This window comes from Lagopus leucura, unplaced genomic scaffold, assembly GCF_019238085.1.
Source record: "Lagopus leucura isolate 7727_CA_CO unplaced genomic scaffold, USGS_WTPT01 Super-Scaffold_100049, whole genome shotgun sequence".
Taxonomy (NCBI): domain Eukaryota; kingdom Metazoa; phylum Chordata; class Aves; order Galliformes; family Phasianidae; genus Lagopus; species Lagopus leucura.
In genome coordinates, this window is record NW_024962295.1 from 2,228,402 (window position 1) to 2,249,028 (window position 20,627).

Genomic DNA, 20,627 nt, shown 5'->3' on the forward strand with positions numbered 1-20,627 from the left:
CTTAAAATAAGGAAATAAGTAGAAAAATTCAACACAAATAAATAACTGTCAATATAGTAAGTGGTCTTTCCTTGGAGAAACAGAATCAAAAAACACCACCCAGCCACAGAAATCACCAGTGCCTTAGATCCTAGGTCCTGAACAGTAACACTGCTCAGCTACTTGCCCTTACCGTCCCTCCTGGAGCCTCTTATAAGGGAATTCATACAACAGCAGAAGAAAGCAAGCTTGCATTTATCCTTTGTGCACTGTGCATTTGGCACTGCTCTTGCATCCTGATACATTTATCTGCTCTAACAGTTTTAAGTCACAACATTAAAATAAAGCTCTGCCCTTTCTAATCCACAAATAAGTCACAGGCAACACGAAGCAAACACAAAAAGAGGACAAAAGAAATCCTAATACTGGCATGGTAATAGCAAAGCCTTAATCACACATAATGTATCATACCACACAGTGCTGACTCTTATCCCTTATTCAGTTTTCTACTATAACATGGATTGAGAAGGATTCATGCTAGCCTATGCACTTTGCTGCATCTTTAATGTCCATACTGAGTCATGGCTGCGTATCTGCTTTCCTCTGTCCCTCTGCATCACTACACTGTATATATTTGTGTCCATGGCAGTACAGGATAACTTTCTCTATCTTAGCCCATCTCCTCCAGAAAACTACTATCAGAAACCTATCTACAAGATACCTCTGAAAAAAACAGGCCGATTGAATATGAAAAGTGGGAATGTGTACAGACATAGCACTTACCGTCAATCTTAGGTGTATGAGCTACAGCCTGGTCCAGTATATAATACACTGTAAAGGAGGCAAAACTAGCAAATGAATGCAAATGTACTGGATTAACCCTGACATACATGCAGCAGTCAGAGCAGGAGCCAGCCACCTCATTAAGTACTGTGTATATTGTTCTTGCTACACCATGGACCATCACCACATCACTTTAAAACATAGCTTCATAAAATAAAATAGAAAACACTATGGAAATGAAAATGTAAGAAAAAAAGTATCTTTCAGAGCTCTCTGGAGCTCAACAGAGGGTGCACCTGGGCTACAATCCTGCAAAGGACTCTCTCCCAGAGTCCCAGAGACTCCTGGGTATCCCAGGTCTACAATGCAGAGACCAAATTCCTACCACAGGTTTCTGCAAAAACAATCTTGGTTTAACTAAAGTTTATATCTTCAAACTATACACAACTCAAATTGCATCACTACTGCTCTAACCAACTGTTAGAGCACTTTGGAAAAGTAATGTAATTTTCGCAAATGTGAGTGTACACAAGCAATGAAGAACTCTGCGATTTTGTTTTCCTATGCAAAATTTCAAAGGGATTTGAAGTCCTTGTCTTTGATATTGTATGGGAACTGCTGAGTCACGGCCTGAACCTCTGACTGATCACGAGGTGAGCACTGAGTCAGCCACGGGAGCACAGGTGAATTGCCTTCACCTGTGCTGCTGGAAGGGGTGGAGCCTGGCTGCATCTCTCCCAGACCCATTTAAGAGCTGACTGCCAGTGGGGAAGGATCTCTTCTGGAGATCTGCTATGCTGGAGTTTTGTGAGTGAGCCCAGGATGCAGGTAAGCTTTCTATCTCCTTTCTTTTTGTTATCATAATCTGCTTTGTCTAACTCTCTTGTTTATTTTGTAAGTATGACTTCTTAATATTAATTGATTATACAGTTATGAATCTGTAGTTTAAGCATCCAAATGAAAATGCTTGCTTTGCTTTGATTTGTGTTTTTGACATGAGAGAAATAAAATCATCTGTTAAGTTGCCAAACCTTAAATTCTAGGTTTTCTTTCTAACTGATACTAAGAGCTTCCTGCAATTCAAACAACCACAGTACTTTTGGAAAAAAACAAAACTATTTCTTAGTGGAAAACTTTAACTATTCAAAAGAAGGTGACTCATTCAATGAAACAGTAGGTCACAGTCACTTTTTTTTTGCCTTGTGGGCATTTTAGTTCCTCTTCTCCCAATGCACTAGAAAGCACTAGAAATCCTACGTAATTGAAACTGTTGCATATGTGTTTTAATCTTTAGTAAAACTAACAAGATGAGAGATACAATTATAAGATATTATTAGTAATAACAGTAATTCTTCAATGACTCAGTTGAGATCTGAACTGCCTGGTACAAGGAAGAAACAAGTGCAGTTAGGCAGACCCTGTTGAATACCACTTGACACATCTAGGAGCAACATATTATGCACAACTGGGGCAGAGGATTTCATCAGTGTCACAGCAGGAGCACACAGTGCACAGGCGGTCCCACATGCAGTGCATCTCACTCCTCCATGTTACTGTTGACCACCAGATGTTCTTTCTTCCTGTCCTCTTCAGGGCAGTAAGGACAGAGTACTTCATTCCACCACAGTTCCCATGTGTATACAGGTGGTTTGAGAACTTGTATGCCTTTGGATGTGAAGACCAAACTCCTCCTTGGCTTTTGAGTTGCTCCTCATTTGTCCCATTTGTTTCACGTTTTCAGTGAGCTGTAGAGAAAGCTAACTACATTGTTATTACTTAAGTGTGAACTGTGATGTCTCACTGAATTGTGTATTTATTCTGCAAAGTACTAGGACAAAATGCTGAATTGTATGATATTTAATATGTCCTCTCTAACAGTTTACTGTTTTCAAACACACAACTGATAACTTGGATTCCTCTTATATCACCCAAATAATCAATGTTTCACAAATATATACATTTTTACTGGACTTAAAGTTGTTTTCTTTTTTAGCATATGCACCAATGATGTTACTTTAAATATCTTTCAACAACCATTAGCTACATTTTTTCCCTGAACTCTGTAATGAAATACAGACTCATAGGTGGATTATTCAACCTCTTACTATTTGTTCTTTAAGAGAATGACTATTTACAATTGTTGAAAAGGCTTAACAAAATGAATTGGAAAAAAATTGTATTTGAAATCTTTTGAACTCTTACAGCTTGAGCAACCTTAAACACTGAGGTCGTATTTAATATATCCTATATAATCAAACAAGGGAAAAATGTCATGCCAAGAGTATCTTAACTCCCTTACGCAGGAGACCTTTTCACTAGTTCACAGTAGTAACTTTCTTTTAAGCAGTATTGTAAAATATTTTCTACTGATTGAACTTACAAGATATTATTAAAATGCAGACAGATTTTCCAGCAAGTTATTTCCCCTGACTGTGTGTGAAGTTTTGCAAAAATCCAGAGGCTGAGTCACAGGACCATAGAAAGGCACAGGTTAAAAGGGACCTTAAAAATCATCTAGTTCTACCCACCCTGCCATGGACGGTGCTGTCAGCCATCAGATCAGGCTGCCCAGGGCCCCATCCAACCTGGCCTTGAACAACTCCAGGGATGGGGCATCTGCAACTCAGGGCAACCTGCACCACCCCCTGAGGAAAAAAATATTGCTCCTAGTATTTAATCTAAATCTCCCTTCTTTTAGTCTAAAACCGTTTTCCCTTGTCTTACCACTATTTGCTCATGTAAAAAGTTGATCTCCCTCCTCTTTATAAGCTCCATTTAAGTACTGGAAAACCGCAATGACATATGCCCAGAATGTTCTCCAGGCTGAACAAGCCCAGCTGCCTCAGCCTGTCTCCATGAGAGGTGCTCCAGCTCTCTGCTCACCACTGCAGTCCTTCACTGGACCTGCAGGCGACACCAAGATGGAAGTGTCAATCTGCCTGAGGGGAGGAAAGCCATACAGAGGGCTCTGGATAGGCTAAGGCCAAGTGTATGAACTCCAACAAGACTAAGTGGTGGATCACTTTGGTCACAATAACCCCAGACAACACTACGGACTTGGAGCAGAGATGCTGAGAAGTGGGATTGTTCAGTTTGGAGAAGAGAATTCTCAAGGAGACTTTATTGCTCTCTACAACAACTTCCTGGAAGGTGGCTGTAGTGATGTGGGAGTTGGCCTCTTTTCCCAGTTTACAGGGATAGGGCAAGAGCTAATCGCTTCAAGTTGTTCTAGGGGATGTTCAGGTTGTGTTTTGTTTTTTTTTAAATTCTCAGAAAAAGCAGTGTGGCATTGGAATGGACTGCCCAGGGAGGTGGTAGAATCACCAGTGTTGGAGAGTTTAAAGAAATTTGTAGATGTGCCATTGAGGAACATGTTTTAGTGGCCGTGGTGGTGATGGATTGATGGTTGTACAAGATGACCTCAGTTGTCTTTTCCAACTTCAGTGGCTCTATGAGTCTATGTTTTTTTCCAGCCATTGGGGACTTCACCTGACAGACATAACTTTTCAAATAAGATGGAAAGTGGCTTGGCAAACATAAGCCTGTTCCTTGAAGACTTTGGGGTGCGTGTCAAGTCTCAGAGGCTTGTACACATTCAGCCTCATGAGGCAGTATCAGAATTGCTCTGCTTTTACAGTGGGAGAGATTTTGCTACCCTGATCTATGCCTAGAGGCTCAGAGGCTTGAGCAGCATGAGAAGCCTGACTGCCAATGAAGACCAAGGCAAGAAACTCATTGAGTACCTCAGCATTGTCCATGTCTGTCAAAGCCAATTCTCCCTTCACATTTATCAGAAAGTGTGGAGCAGGAAGTTAACCTCAACAACTCTAAGAGTCTCCTGGATTGCTTGCAGCCAGACATATTGCTTTCTCAGAAGATATGTGGGTGTCTGAAATGCGTGATCAGGATGAAAGCCTGTGAGTGAAATACTTCTTGCAGATGAAGCAAGAAAGCTCCATCAAGCAGGATTCCCTTGATCAGGCAGCCTGTAGTAGAGTCTGACCATCAGATCTCCTTTATTAATCTGGTCCCTAATTTTAATCCATGTGCTCTCAACTTGATCATTGCTGTTTCTCAGAGACAGCTCTTAACAATCTGTCCACTTAATACAGAGGGCAGTTCTCCTGCCCATCCTGTCCTGCCGTTTCCTTTCGAACAGCTTATAACCCTTGATCATAATACTCAGTTGTTCAATTCTTCCTACCATGCTTCAGGTCAGGTCATATATTTCTAATTGTACCATGGCTTTCAACTCTTCCTGCTTATTTCCTAAGCCATATGCATTGGTGTAGAGGCACTGCGTTGCCTTCTTGGAGAGCTCTCCTAAATTTCTCTGCAACAAATCTGAGTTTTTCCTATGCTGCATACTAAAGTGATAGTATTCTTCGGTTCTTCTTCTGTCACTCGGAATTCCATCTCCTCTCCCCATTTAATCTAGTTTAATGCTCTGCTAATTAATGTGGACAGCTTGCTGCTGCACTCTTTGACATCTCTGCCTGGCTCCTGTTGGCTGCTCAGGCCTCAAGCTATAGACTGCACCCTGCACACTCTACTAAGAAGTTTCAAATGAGAACTGGGGGGTACTGGTTTCAGCTATGAAGCTGGAAGTGAGAGAAACAAGGAACACTGAATTATGAGGCAACCAGATTTCAATTTTCAGACTTATGTGCTTGCTATGAGAACTCATTTTTGTTGATTCAGGTATACACTTGTCACTTAATTACCACACTGTCTCAAGAACAGGAATCTTGTTTACTACTTCCCTTCACCACTCCCAAAATTTGCTACTGATCATTCTTGTCTGCCTTTGTTGTGATAGTTGTCTTTACACACTGGTAGCGTGAAAAGGCTGAGGTTTATTTTATAATTAATTCTAATAATCTGGTATGGAAGGAAAATCCCATTGGGAATCAACCTAAGTCACTGTAAGAGTGAACAATTGGGTAGCGTTAAAGTTCACATAAGAAGAAAATCAATTAAAAGAATTAAATTCAAATTTCTTTTGTCACTTTTCAAATTCATTGCAATGTATCAAAATGTTGTTGCCTTTTAGGAGTTTATTAATTATTCCCATTCTGAAGTGAAATCAATTATCAAAATACTGCTGGAACTTTCTTCCATTAAACTTACAATGCAGCTAAGAAAATCCCTTCAGAATTTGCTTTCTGAACTTTAATAAAGGTAGCATAGAAAAATAATATTTATTACAGAAATGCAAGTATTTAAAAAAAAAAAAAAACTGTAAAAAAAATCTCCTATCCTCATGTAGTAGGCTCCCCTGCTGTGGAAGTGCTGTACAAAGTGAACACTGAAAGGCTGCGGGTATCACTGCAAACACAAGTTCCTAGCACATAAAACAACAACAATAAGCAAAGCAATCTATGCACAAAGCTCTCACCCCCAGACAACCGCTGGTCAGACAGATGCTGAGAAAGAGCAATCTTTGCAGCCATCTGACCTGGTTTTATGTTGAGCATGTGTTGTGTTATGGAATATCCCTTTAGCCATTGTGGGTCATCTCTCCTGGCGGGGCCCTTCTCAGCTCTTCTACACCATTCAAAACCAGGACACTCAAGAAAAGGTACTGAACACAGTTTGCTGCTGTATCCAGCATTGGTGCACCCACATTTTAAGTGCCATTTTCTCTTCCTCACATTTACAGAAGGAATGGTAAACAACACACCAAGAAGGGCAACTATAATCAAGTGACAGGGCAGCTGACTCATGACGAGAGACTACAGAGAATGACTCTTCTGAGAAAACGTTTGGTCAAGATTCACATTTATCATGAACTCTAGTCTAAAAGGTAAATACTGAACTGTTTAGCTATCTACAGTACCAAAACTAGGATGCAGTTGATGGAAGTCTAAACATTGATTTAAAACAAATAGAAATCCTTCCTTACCCACTGAACTTCTGGAACTTGCTGCCTCAATGGCAGCAGTAGCAGCTTCAAAAGGGACTAGTGAATGTTATATCCATGAGATCCATGCACATATCCCAGCAGGATTAGGTAGATTTTTTTCCTTCTAATAATCCCTACGTAAGAGATGTAATGCTGGGAGAGAATGGATGGCAGAAAATAGTCAGACTTTTGTTTCTCCCAAAAGGGTGTCTCCTTTAGGCATTGCCAGAGAAGACTGGGTGAAACAGACCATCCAACTGGAGTCTGGTGGTCATCTACACATAGTTACTGCAATTGTAATGCTACAAGATATGGGAATTATTTTGGAGAGCTGGCCAACTAGACTGCTCTAGACTGATTCTTTATATCTGAACAACTAGAAATTTGAAAGTAATTATGAGGAACCTGAGCAAGATGTGATCCATGTATCCATGGTCACAAAATTCTCAGAACATGCATTTCAGCTTCAAGTTTGACATACTTTCAGAGGTGGGCATCAGCAGTCGAGTATGCAGGCACAAGCCCAGACAACAGAAATCATCATCCTAGCAGGCCTGTTTGCACTTTCCTCCTAAAAACAGCTCTTAAGTGAAGTGTTTTGTTTCCAGTCTTAAGATAATTTTTTCTCAGTAGTTTTCATGTGGTTGGTATATCCAAAAGAAGGCAGTAAATGGTAAGACAGAGAAGGATCCATTTTTGTTTACTCCATTACTTTGATTTGGTGTCTATAAAATATTACATTAATTTTATAGCTAGTTGCATAAATAATTGTTCTTGTTTTACAGGCTCTGAAATGATTGAAATGCTTCTCAAGGCCACTGTGTATTTTGTGCTACTTCTCTTTCAGGATAGCTGAAAGCAGGGTGATGTGAGCTGAGGACAAAGGACAGACAGAACACCCATGTGCCAAAGAAGGGATCCAAGGTCACATGCTTAAAAGCTGCTGACCAAAGTTCCTTTGCAGTCAGAAAAGGAATTGAAATTAAACATATCCTAAAAACCAAGCTTCAAGAAAATATATGGAGGAAGCACTCCCTAAGAAGCAGAAGCATTTACTCCAAACTGAGATAAGTACTTTATAAGCAAATTCTAAGGCTTCTCTTCTGTGCCCTAAAGAAATCACTTCTAACTCAGCAGCAGTGTGCTGCTTATAATGTATACCAAAATAGACAGGTTTTCTTCTCACTCTAGAATCTCAGGCAGATGTTACTGGGAGTTAGGCCATCAAAAAGGATGGAGACACTGCGCTCAGTGGAAAACACTACCTTCTCCACAGAAAACAATAGTAGGATGTTTAAAATTGGATGCCTCTGATGGATGTGTGAGACATTAATCATAGCACAAAACATCTCAGACAGGGATGCAAACCAAGCAGCAGACAGAGCAGGAGAAAATACTGTGTGCATGAGTGTACGTAAAACTCTCAAGGCTTTCTCTAGTGTTCGGGTACTTTGCTAAAGATTCATCTCACACCTCAACAGGACAGCATCAAGATTTGGTGTTTTTGTGCGCACATGTATTGCTTCCATAGAGGGAACTGAGGGTTAAAGTCACACTCTATAATGCTGAAATACCAGATAGTTGTTAGCAAGAGAAGTATCAAGACTGACTGTTAGTATTGTCAAATTGCTATAATTCAATTCATATTACAAGCTCTTAAAAATAAAAAAGCCATCTGAATTTCAGTAGGGAAAAGCTTCCATTTAAATTCAGATGCCTTTTTATTAACAAGAGCTTGTAAAAGAAAAAAAAAAAACCACAAATAAAACAAAACCCACTATTGGAAAGCACAGTCAAAGCTTTCCTACCTGCTTGTCAACCAGCAGCACTGGAATGCATTTGTAGGTCAGTTATTTTCTTGGTAAGAATACCCTGCCTCTGGGAAGCATTCTTTTCATTTCCAACTACAGTCCTGCATGGCGTTTATCAACACTGCAACTTTCCCATCATGGGGCCTGTATCTCACAATAGGAAGTAACTTCTTATTTTTATTCCCATTTTGCAGACAGGGAAGCTAGGGCAGAGAGATTAAAAAATCTGGGAAACGCATGTAGAGCAGGCTTGGAACCAATCACCTTCTTTCTAAGCGGCAATTTATTTCTCTGACAATTAAATCTCATTCACTGTTCAAAAGCCCTGGCAAAGTGCCTGCACGATTACATACTTGCCTTGCCTACCCGAAACTCTTGGGTATGCAGAACTGGGCTACAAGCCTTACGAGTTTGGTCTCACTAGCATCCTAGTGCATTCATGGCTCCCTGTGCAGACCCAAACACAAAGACAATCCAGGCAAGACACACCTAAGCAGGAGTCCAAGACCACCCAGCAGCCCAGCACAGCAACAAGAGTTGGCAATCATCAATGCAGCACAACTTATTCTTTACAGCTGTAACTAAACTGCCCTGAATACACCAGTTTGTTTCACTCCGTAATTGTTTTACTTGCCTTAAATAGGAACTGGAAGCAGTTGGTTTGAGCTATACGGTCAATGCTCATCTGCTTTTCAAAACATGTATGAGGAGTTTTTCCATGAATAACACGCATTTCTTTACTTCCTTCAGTGCACTAGAGAAGAGTTTGTTTTCTCCTTTTATTCAGCCACAAGAAAGCAGTATTGACTAAATCAAAGCTAAATTAAGCCACTGGTGCTTTCAACGCAGGTGCCAAGAGACAGTGCCCTCATAAAGCATGCCCATAATCATGTAAAACAAGGGCAAAGAAAAAAGTAATTCACTGTGAGCTGACTTTATTTACATCCCCACCTCCATTCCACAGTCTGCAGCCAGAACTCATGAGCTGATGCTCAGCAGCAGGCTCATGGAAAGGACAGGCTGGCCAGGCTTCCTGCTTGGCCACCTGTCTCTTGTGCTTCTTCACACACAGCCAACTCTGCCTGCATCACTGCACCCTGATAATTCAAGTTACCCAGGCACTACTTGAAGAAGGACCAGACCTTCCTACCAGAGTGACATCCCAGAGAGCCCTTCTGAGCAGCAGACTCATTTCAACAGTCTCCCTGTGCTGTAAGGTCCCATCTGTGTTCGTGTCCTGCCAGAGCAGGCCACTCTCACACAGCCTTACACAGCAGCATTCATCTCACAGAGCTTAAAAGTAATTCCAATTCCATGAGTAATTGCCCTGAGAACTGACAGATGTGGAGGAGCCTAGTATGCCTTCTCTTCATACCTCTTCTAGCATGCCTTTCTTCATTAGCAGCATATCAGCTTGACAGCCTGTTGCAGAGCTAACATCATAAATAGAATCATAGAATCGTAGAATCCTTAGAATTGGAAGGAACCTCAAAGGGCCATCTCATCCAACTCCCCTGCAATGAACAGGGTCACCACAGCTGGATCAGGTTGCCCAGGGCCTTATCCATCCTCACACGGAAAGTCACCAGGGACAAAGCATCAACTACAACACTAGGTAACCTGTTCCAGACACATAGACAGGCGGAGCAGTAGGCCCAAGAGAACGCCATGAGGTTCAAACTAATCCAAGTGCAAGGATTTGCACCTGGGCCACAGAAGCCTCCACTACCAATAAAAGCTGGAGGATGTAAGACGAAGCACAGTCTTGCCAAAAAGGACTTCGGGGTACTGGTGGATGGCAAGCTGGAACTGTTTCAACCACATCCAGGGCTGCATCAAATAAGCGTGGTCTGCAGTCCTGCTGCACTGCTTTGCTCTGCTGAGACCTCACATTTAGTGCTGCATCCAGATTTGGAATTCTCAGTGCAGGAGAGACATGCATCTGTTGAAGCACATCCAGGGGAGGGCCACAAAAATCACAGAATCGTAGAAATGGTTTTTTCCATGGTTGGAAAAGATCCCCAAGATCATCCAATACAACCATCCACATACCACTTACATTTCCCCACTAAACACGTCCCTCAGTACAACATCTTAATGTTTCTTGAACACCTCCAGGAACAGTGATTCCATCACCTCCCTGGGCCGCCAATTCCAGCAATTGACCACTCTTTCTGAGGAATTTTTTGTCCTAATATCCAACTTCAATCTTCCCTGGCACAACTTGAGGTCATTTCCTCTCGTCCTGTCGCTACTTGTATGGGAGAAGAGGCTGACCCCCACCTCATTGCAGCCTCCTCACAGAGAGTTACAGCGAGCAATGAGGTCTACCCTGAGCCTCCTCCAGACTAAACAATCACTGTTCCCTCAGCTGCTCCCCATAAGACTTGTACTCCAGGTCCCTCACCAGCTTCATTGCCCTTCCTGGATATGCTCGATGCATCGATGTCTTTCACTGTAGAGAGGGGCCCAAAACTGAACACAGTGCTCAAAGTGTGGTCTCACCAGAGAATCACAGAATCATAGAATCACAGAATCATAAGGTTAGAAAGGACCTGTAAAATCATCTGGTCCAACTGTCCTCCCATCACCACTGCTCCCACAAGCACTAAACATCTCGCAGCTCCTCATTCAGACACCACTTGAACACTGCCAGGGACGGCAACTCCACCACCTCCCTGGGCAGCCATTCCAGTGCCTGACCACTCTCTGAGAGAAAAAGTTCTTCCTCATGTCTAACCTAAACCTCCTCTGGTACAACTTCTGGTCATCTCCTCTGGTCCTGTTTTTTGCCTGGGAAAAGAGGCCAAAACCCTCCTCATCACAACCTCCTCCAGGAAGTTGTAGAGTGCCGTGAGGTCTCCCCTGAGCCTCCTCTTCTCCAGACCAAACAATCCCAGCTCCCTCAGCTGTTCCTCATAAGACTTGTGCTCCAGACCCCTCACCAGTATCGCTGCCCTTCTCTGGACACGTTCCAGGGCCTCAACGTGTGCACTGACGGTCCCAAAACTGAACATGGTACTCAAGGTGCGGCCTCACCAGAGCTGAGTAGAGGGGGATCATAGAATCATAGAATCACCAAGGTTGGAAAAGACCTAAAAGATCATCCAGTCCAACCGTTCACTTATTACCAATAGCTCCCACTAAACCATGTCCCTCAACACAACATCCAGTCTTTCCTTGAACACCCCCCGGGTCAGTGACTCCACCACCTCCCTGGGCAGTCCATTCCAGAATGGATGGTGACCTCCCTGCTCCTTCTGGCCACACTACAGCTGAGTACAGGGGGACAATCATCTCTCTGCTTCTGCTGCCTGCAATATTTCTGATACAAGCCAAAATGCTGTTTGCCTTCTTGGCTACTCAGGCATATAAAATGATCCAAGGAATGAAACACCTCCTCTACAAGGACAGACTCAGAGAAATGGGGCAGGCTCTTTAGCAGAGTCCTTTGTGATAGGACAAGGGGAAATTGTTTCAAACTAAAAGAGGGAAGATTTAGATTGGTTATAAGGAAAAAGTGTTTTATGTTAAGAGTGATGAAGCACTGGCACATGTTGCCCGGAGATGTGGCAGATGCCCCATCCTTAGAGACACTCAGGGTCAGGCTGGAAAGGGCTCTGAGAAACCTGACTTTTAAACCTTTAAAGGCCCCTCCCAACTCTGACTGATCTATGATTCTAATGCTGAAAAAGCTGTAAAGGTAATCAGTCACTACTGGACCAAGTGATAAATGACAGGATGTGAGGAAACGATCTTAGGTTGCACCAGAAGAGATTTAAATCAGATATTAGGAAAAATTTCTTCACAGAAGATGAGCTTCCAGGGATTGGTGAAGTCCCTGTCTCCAGAGGAATTTAAGACAAGCATATGTGGCATTAATGATAAGACTTAATGGGTCAGGAGGATGGTTGGACTTGATGATCTTGAAGATCTCCTCCAACCTAGATGATTCTATGATTTACTGTGTAATGTTCTACATTACAGGAGACAGAAGCCATTTCACTGAGCCACAGCTCAGTTTTCTTCACTGGACTTAGTTATGTAACTTATACAGACTCACTGTATCATCAATCTAAACAGCATCCAGGAAGGTTTTGAGTTTGCAGATTCTAGAGTACATTCTCTCAGGTTTATAGAATAGTTTAATATATAAAATGAAAGCTCAGCACCTACTGAGTTTGAGCCTAAGGCCTGGTTTATCAATGAGATCTAGAAGCAAGAGCTTTACAGACCACCAAGAAGACTGCAATTGTCTGGTTGCAAAAAAAAAACCAAACAAACCAAAGCTAGGGACACAATCACACTTGAAGCCACTTCATTACCATATGTAGAATCTACTGCAGCTACAATTTCATCTTTGAATTCAGACTCCTGCAAGGAGTTACAAAGCACCACGACTAGATATTGTCATAAAATCTTGTAACCCATCAGCAACAAATATTAGCAACTAAAGTATTAACCAAAAATAACTTTCCAACTTTCCAATTCATTTTTGTATTGCCTTCTAACAGTTTCTTTCTTCTCCAAAATTTGTGAGGAATTTTCACACTTAACACAGATAAAGTTTCATTGATATAAACTCATCAGTCTGCCCAGAGCACATGTTGGGCTATTGATGAACTAACTGAAACTGGATATTAAATATGATGAAAGCATCTTCACTGAACTGCAAAAACTGTAACATTAATTATTCAATATGCATATGGGATAAACGATCAAAACTATAATATAACAACAAACTGGCTCAAAGTTCACTATTATTACTGAACTCACATCAGCAATCAACACCAGTAAGCAAACAGCCATAGTAGATGACTGATTACCTCAGTAAAAAGCGTTGCATCTGTTTATTTTCTTACAGGTGGCTGACATGACAAAAGCGGTTTACTATATGTCATAGTTTTATGACTTTTTGTTATTGATATTCCATATCATAACATCATGTGGGCCTGTGGGACTGTTGTCCTCCCGTCATGGACACAGATAGATCTAGAGATAATTCTGTGACACCATAGCTGAAGCAAAAGGACAGATATAGAATCATAGAATGGCTTGGGCTGGAAAGGACTTCAAGGATCATCAAATTCCAACCCCCTGCCACAGGAAGGGTTGCCAATCCATAAGTCAAGCACTTTTTTTTTTTTAGTGCTTTTACCTATGTTACTCATATTAGCATCACTACTCTGAATGACACCACAGCAAAGAACACTTGATGAGAAGCAGACCGAGGTGTAAGCTTTGGCTGAAACTGGTAAAACACCAGATGTGACCATGTATCTGATCTGCCAGATACAACAATTTATCTCCCAAGAAAAAGTGCACTCAGACACAAAGGACTTACTATGCTGTGGCCTTTCTGCTGCTTCGATCAGTCACCCAAATTGCCTGCACATACAACTTTATTATGACAAAACCTTGTAGAAAGGCCATAGCATGAATAGGGATCAGCACCAAAATCCCTCCATTTCATAACTTTTTTTTTTTTTTTTTTTTTTTTTTTTAAACTTTAGAGATTAGAGCCCAGGCAACATAACATTAGGAGACACATAGGAAGTTAAAAAGCAAAACCAGCTTGTTTCTAAAACAGGTCATAATACAGTATGCCTGTAATAATGAAAAAGCAAATGAAAAGCATGCCAATTCTTGTTATTCTTTGAGTTAGACTGTGCCCTTGGGTAGTATATGAAACCCCAGAAATGCAAAATATGGAAGTAATAAACATACAATTGCTCAGAACTTGATAATGATCTCTGTGAAACAAAATCTGAGGTTTTTTGGTAGGCTTTGATGACTCTGAACATGAAATTAAGCTGAAGGTATTTTAAATTAAACCTAAAATAAAAACAGCTGCTGGAAAACATACATGACCAAATTCTTCATCTGAACATGTGCTGCTTTGAGGTATTTTCTTTTAGATTTAAATGATCACTGGCATTCTGTATATTCAACTCAAGTATAAAGCAAAGTTCAGTAGCTACTCTTGACATTCAGTTAAGTCAGTCTAATTTCATAGATGTTTGTCTGACAGCTCAGAACCACTGTAATTTCCATCCTAGTGAAGAATTGTACCACCAAATAAATGTATATACTGAGATAGCTGTAATTCTATGTGCAGTATGACCTATGAGATGCACACTCACTTAAGGCTCATGAAGTTCTTCCCTCCGTTCAGCTGGCCATTCTCAATGCCCAAGCATATGCAAAAAAAAAGAAACCAAAACAAACAAACAAACATAAAAAAACAAAAACAAACCAACCAATCAACCAAACCAAACCAAACAAAACAAAACAAAAAACAAAACAAACAAACAAAAAAACATACTTAATTATTTTTCCCAGCAGTTAATTTTAGGAACAAAACAAGATGGATTCCTAACTGGAATCATCTTATTTTCCTTTCATTTTATTATGAAAAAATTAGACCGCTTGAGAAACAAGAGAAAAACTCAAGAGAAATTACTGTTCTCTGATATATAGTGAATAGATAATCTCATCATGGCCAGCCAAGGGGCATACTTAACTAGATGTACAGAATACAATTCCACTTGTATTAAATTACCAAATAAAAGATATTCCACACCACAGTGGAAAATTCCTAACTGAATAAACTTTGCAATACCATCTACCTGGGAATCTGACCTTCTGTTCTCAGTACTACAAGATCCCACGGAAATTCAAGAGGGATACAAAATACAATGCATTCTGCAGCATTCTGAATTGAATGAGGTTTTCATTCTTGTGTTATTTTGGTAGGTATCAAACCCGTGTTTAACAATGTTAGAGTTCCCTTTGCTGGTTGGATGGCAAGAAAAATGTAAGTAATTCATTTCATGGTGTGTGGAAAAAAAAAAAAAGAATAAAAAACAAACTCAGTTTTAAGTCCTAAAGGCTGGCTGATATTAACAGCACTACACCAGCACAAATGTAAGCTGTAAAAACACTAGGAAGAAACGTTGCACTGTTTCATCCTCAGCCAAAGCAAAGCAGAAAAGTTCTGTTAGGAATCATTTGGCTGACTGATAACAGAGTAATGCATGCTATGGCTGACTGCACCAGCATGAGCTAGTTCTGGATTCAGCCAATTGCATTTAAAAAATTCTAAGGCAGCTGAAAGAATTATTTCCAAAAATAATGCTCTTATTTAACCAGCAGCTGCTTTATCATCACCTGTGCCTAACTAGGTTTCCTGTTTATTTACTCAATGCTGATAAAAAAAATCTAATTCTTGTGAAATTGTTTCTCACTATTTAATTTCACTGTAGCACCTGCACATCTCAGAACATTCTTGACAGTGAAAAGACAAATGTGTTTTTTTTGACCTGGAAAAAAGGGCATATTATCATTGCCAAAATAAGGCAATATTTACCTCTCCATAAACACCAGGAGATAGCATTTTTTAAAAAAATCTGAAATGTAGAGAGGAAAAAATAACAGCCATGAAATACATTCATGCATTTTACAAAAACAAACAGCAACAACAAAAACCAGTCCACACGCTGTGGATGACTACTGGTAATGCATTGCAGAACAGATACACCCTTTTTCTGTTTTCCACAGAGGGCTTTATGTAATGAAGTTATGTACCAAACTATCCACGGCAGACATGCATATAATACCGGAGCAGAGTAGAAACAACACTTATTAGATGTAAGAGTAAACACTCCATCTCCAGTAGCTATCTGCATCTTCAAAATCCCAGCTTCTTCTCTTAATTTGTCTATAAAAGAATTGCTGGGATTGCTACACCGATGCCAGTTTGGGTTTTATTCTTTCCTGAGTCACGAAACATTCACTTCTCTCCTTCCTTCCAGGCACCCTGACTGCATGAAGGGCCCCTGCTGACCCTGCCACAGGATCCAGCTCTGCATACATCATGTTATTTGAGGAAACCTTTATCTGGACAGATGAAGTGTAAAGTATCTACTTTATGTATGCTTACATACATACAAACATATATATATTATTATATATTATACAAACATATATATAATATTATATATTATATATATATTATATATATTATATATATATTATATTATATTATATATATATATATATATATATATATATATATATATATATAATGTAGATACTTAACATACTGAGTATAAAGTAAAGCAATGAAAAAGACCAGAAATCTAAAGAAAAGCCAATAAGGAAAGGCTAAAGAAACTGGCAGCAGTAGGTGCAGAGTAGTTCACTCCCCATCTTCAAGTACATAAAAGTGTGCTGCATGTAAGAATAACCTATTTGCCCTATCAAGAGAAATACATATGTATACACAAGAGAGAAAAAGTAACAAGTTGCAATGGATGTTTGATACTAAGATAAATTTTTCTTACAGTAATAGCAAAGATTTTAGAAAAGTGTCTGGGGACATCACAACATTTCCAGCATTAAAGGTCTTTAAAAGCAAGTTTAAAAACAACTGTCAGAAAAGGCTTAAACATAATAATTCTTTCCTCAGGCAGGGGATGGGTTATGCCACAAGCAGAATTCCATCTGCCAGCTCTATTACTCTAAGATAAGATTATCTGTTGCAAGATTAAGCACTTTTCATTAAATTCTGGCAAAGAGAACAACACTGCAGACCTGAGTGACATTAGACTGTAATAACCTCAACCCATGAGCCTCCCACATCAGATGCTAGTTCAATGAGACATCTCAGTGACTGTCTGGTAGCTTCCTATGATGCCATCACCAGTTGGGAAGATGAGGGGAAAGCAGTGGATGTTGTGTACTTTAAATTCAGCATGGCATTTGACATTGTCTCCCACATCATTCTTGTTGTGAAGCTTAGGAAGCATGGCATAGATGAGTGGATAGTGAGGTGGATTGACAAGTGGCTGACTGGCGGAGCTCAGTGCAGTCTGGTTGGAGGTTGTAACTAGTGGTGTTCCCCAGGGGTCAGTGCTGGGTCTGGTCTTGTATTTAACATCTTTATCGGTGACGTGGATAAGGGAATATAGTCCATCCTCAGCAAGTCTGCTGATGATACAAAGCTAGGAGGAGTGGCTGATACATCAGAAGGCTGTGCTGCCATTCAACAAGACCTGGACAGACAGGAGAGTTGGACAGGGAAGAACCTGATGAGGCTTAACTAGAGCAAGTGTAGAGTCGTGCACCTTGGAAGGAATAACCACATGCATTGGTACATGTTAAGGGATGACCTACTGGATATGAGCTCTGTGGGGAAGGACCTGGGTGTGCTGGTGGACAACAGGCTGGCCATGATACAGTGGTGTTCCCTCATGGTCAAGAAGACCAATGGTATCCTCGGGTGCACTAAAAAGAGCATGGCCAGCAGGTCAAGAGAGGTGATCCTCCTCATCTACTCTGCTTTGCTGAGGCCACATTTAAAATACTGTGTCCAGTTCTGGGCTCCCCAGTTCAACAAAAACAGGAATCTCCTAGAAGGAGTCCAGCAGAGGGCCAGAGAAATGATAAAGGGCCTGCAGCATCTCTGTATGAGGGAAGGCTGAGAGACCTGGGGCTGTTCCGTCTGGAGAAGAGTGGACTGACAGAGGATCTTATCAATGCTTACAAACATCTGAAGCACAGGAGTCAAGCAAATGGAGTCAGGCTCTTTTCAACCATGCCCAGCAACAGAACAAGAGGCAACAGGCACAAACTGGAACACAGGAAGTTCCAAGCAAACATGAGGAAAATCTTCTTTACTGTCAAGAGTAACAGAGACCTGGAACAAGCTACCCAGAGAGATGGTGGACTCTCCTCCTCTGGAGATTTTCAAGGCTGTCTGGATGCTTTCCTATGGAACCTACTTTAGGAAACATGCTTTAGCAGGTGAGGTTGGCTTAGATGACCTCCAGAGGTCACTTCCAGCCCCTATGATCCTTGATTCTTTGATCTCTGCCTCCTTCCAGCATCCTCAAATAGCAGGGATTTTTGCACAATGGCAATTATTCAGTTGTCTGAGTCCTCCTGAAGACATGTGCTTTCCATGCTTCTTTGGTACTGGTTATTGTATTGCTTTTCCCTGCACTTTGTACTATATCATTTTTGCTTCAAAGACACTATCTCCACAGTTATCTTCCTACTAATTTTCAGAAGAATGCCCTCCCAGATCTGAATTTTAGTTAGATTTTTGAAACATAGAGTAACAGCTTAATTTTAAATAATCAATCTGAACTTGTGCTCAGATAAGAAAAGCTTTTGACCTGGAAATAATAGTTGGAATGCTTTCAAAAAACAGCCCAAAACTTACAATAGCAATCTATCATTAGCTTTCACAAACGGCGTTTTTACTCGCACCTCTGTGGCTGTCTATATTTTGACTTGCAAGAATGGAGGACGTTCTCTTCAGCCTTTTGCTCCCACAGCACTGATCCCTGCAGGAAGCAAGTTTTCAACAAGAATAGCAAGATTCAGGACTTGCTACTACTAATTATTCTGCACAAAAAGATTTGAAACTTGCATAATTTCACAAACATTCCCCACAGCTCACTTTAAAGCAACACAAGGCAAAAGAACAAAAAATTGTTTAAAATTAGCCTACCAATTGTAGTCTAAATAATTTACAGGGAGCAAGAAAACAGAAAACTGCTTTTAAAACAAAAAACACAAAATTCACTGGCAAGCATTCAGTTCAGGATGTATCACTTGACATGCCTGCTTTTCCTCGGCTTTCCAAACATAGGGATTTAACATCTCAAGAGGTTGAGGGTGTAAGGCAATGACTGACATTCTCTCCATCCCTGCCATCCATACTTTCCATCTATTTCCTTGCTTAGCATCAGAATTACTACACCATCTATCAGCATCCATGGTCAACTGGAGAGAGGCCGCAAAGGATTGGAGGCTTCCCAGCATGACTCCCATTGACAAGAAGGGTTGTAAAGAGGATCCAGCCATCTACAGGCCTGTCGGCCTGACCTCAGTAATGGAAGCACAGGGAAGGTAATGGAAGAGATCACCTCAAGTGCAATCACATGGTATGTGTAGGACAACTGAGGGAACAGCCCAGCCAGCATAGGTTCATGAAGGGCTGGTCCTACTTGGCCAACTTCATCTACTTGTATGATCAACTGACCCACCTGGTAGATGAGGGAAAATATTTTGACTTGTCTTCCTAGACTTCAGCAAAGCCTTTGACACTGTCTCCCAGAGCATTCTCCAGGGGAAGCTGGCATTTCATGGCCTGGACAGGAAACTCTTTGCTAGAAAAAGAATTGGCTAGAGGGCCAGACACAGAGTGATGGTAAATGGAATTACACTCAGCTGGTGACCAGTCATGAGCGGTTCCCCAGGCGTCAGCACTGGGGCTTGTCCTGTTCAATACCTTTATTGATGATTTGAATGGGGGGATTGAGTGCACCCTCAGTTAAATTTGCAAATGACACCAAGCTGGGAGGAAGTGTCCATCTCCCTGGGGGTAGAAAGGCCCTTCAGAGAGCTTTGGACAGGCTGGATCACTGTGGGGAGGCCAAGGTGATGAAGTTCAACAAAACCAAGTGCTGGGTCCTGCATTTTGTGCACTCCAAAGCAATGCTACAAATGTAGGGCAGGGTTACTGGAAGACTTAGCAGAAGAAACTGGCCTAGGCATGCTGGTCTCTGCACAGCTGAACATGAACCAGCAGTATGTTCAGTGGTCAAGAAGGCCAACGGCATCCTGGCTTGCATCAGAAACAGTGTAGACAGCTGGAGCAAGGAAGTGATCCTCTCTCTGTACTCAGCTTTGGTGAGGACACATTTTGAGCACTGTGTTCAGTTTTGGGCCTCTCACTACACTGAAGGACATCAAGGCCCTGGAGTGTCTCCAAAGGGATTCGGAGCATAGGTCTTATGGGCAGCAGCTGAGGGAACAGTGATTGTTCAGTCTGGAGAAGAGGAGGCTCAGGGAAGACCTTGCTGCTTGCTGTAACTCCCTGAGAGGAGGCTGCAATGAGGTGGGGGTCAGCCTCTTCTCCCACACGACTAGAGACAGGACGAGAGGAGATGACCTCAAGTTGTGCCAGGGAAGATTGAGGTTGGATATTAGGACAAAAAATTCCTCAGAAAGAGTGGTCAATTGCTGGAATGGGCGGCCCAGGGAGGTGGTGGAATCCTGGTGGTTCCTGGAGGTGTTCAAGAAACATTAAGATGTTGTACTGAGGGACGTGGTTTAGTGGGGAAATGTGGGTGTTA

General features: G+C 41.3%; 1 protein-coding gene and 1 long non-coding RNA gene across 2 annotated transcripts in view; one reads left to right on the top strand and one right to left on the bottom strand.

The window, feature by feature from the left end:
- LOC122187645 (glypican-5-like) overlaps nucleotides 1–20,627 on the bottom strand; it is a 370,735-nt gene that overhangs the window by 244,348 nt on the left and 105,760 nt on the right. The gene's annotated exons all lie outside the window — the stretch shown is intronic.
- LOC122187646 lies at nucleotides 1,549–7,726 on the top strand. Its single transcript, XR_006181366.1, has 3 exons — nucleotides 1,549–1,590; nucleotides 6,425–6,568; nucleotides 7,515–7,726. It is a non-coding gene; the product is annotated as an uncharacterized LOC122187646 (long non-coding RNA).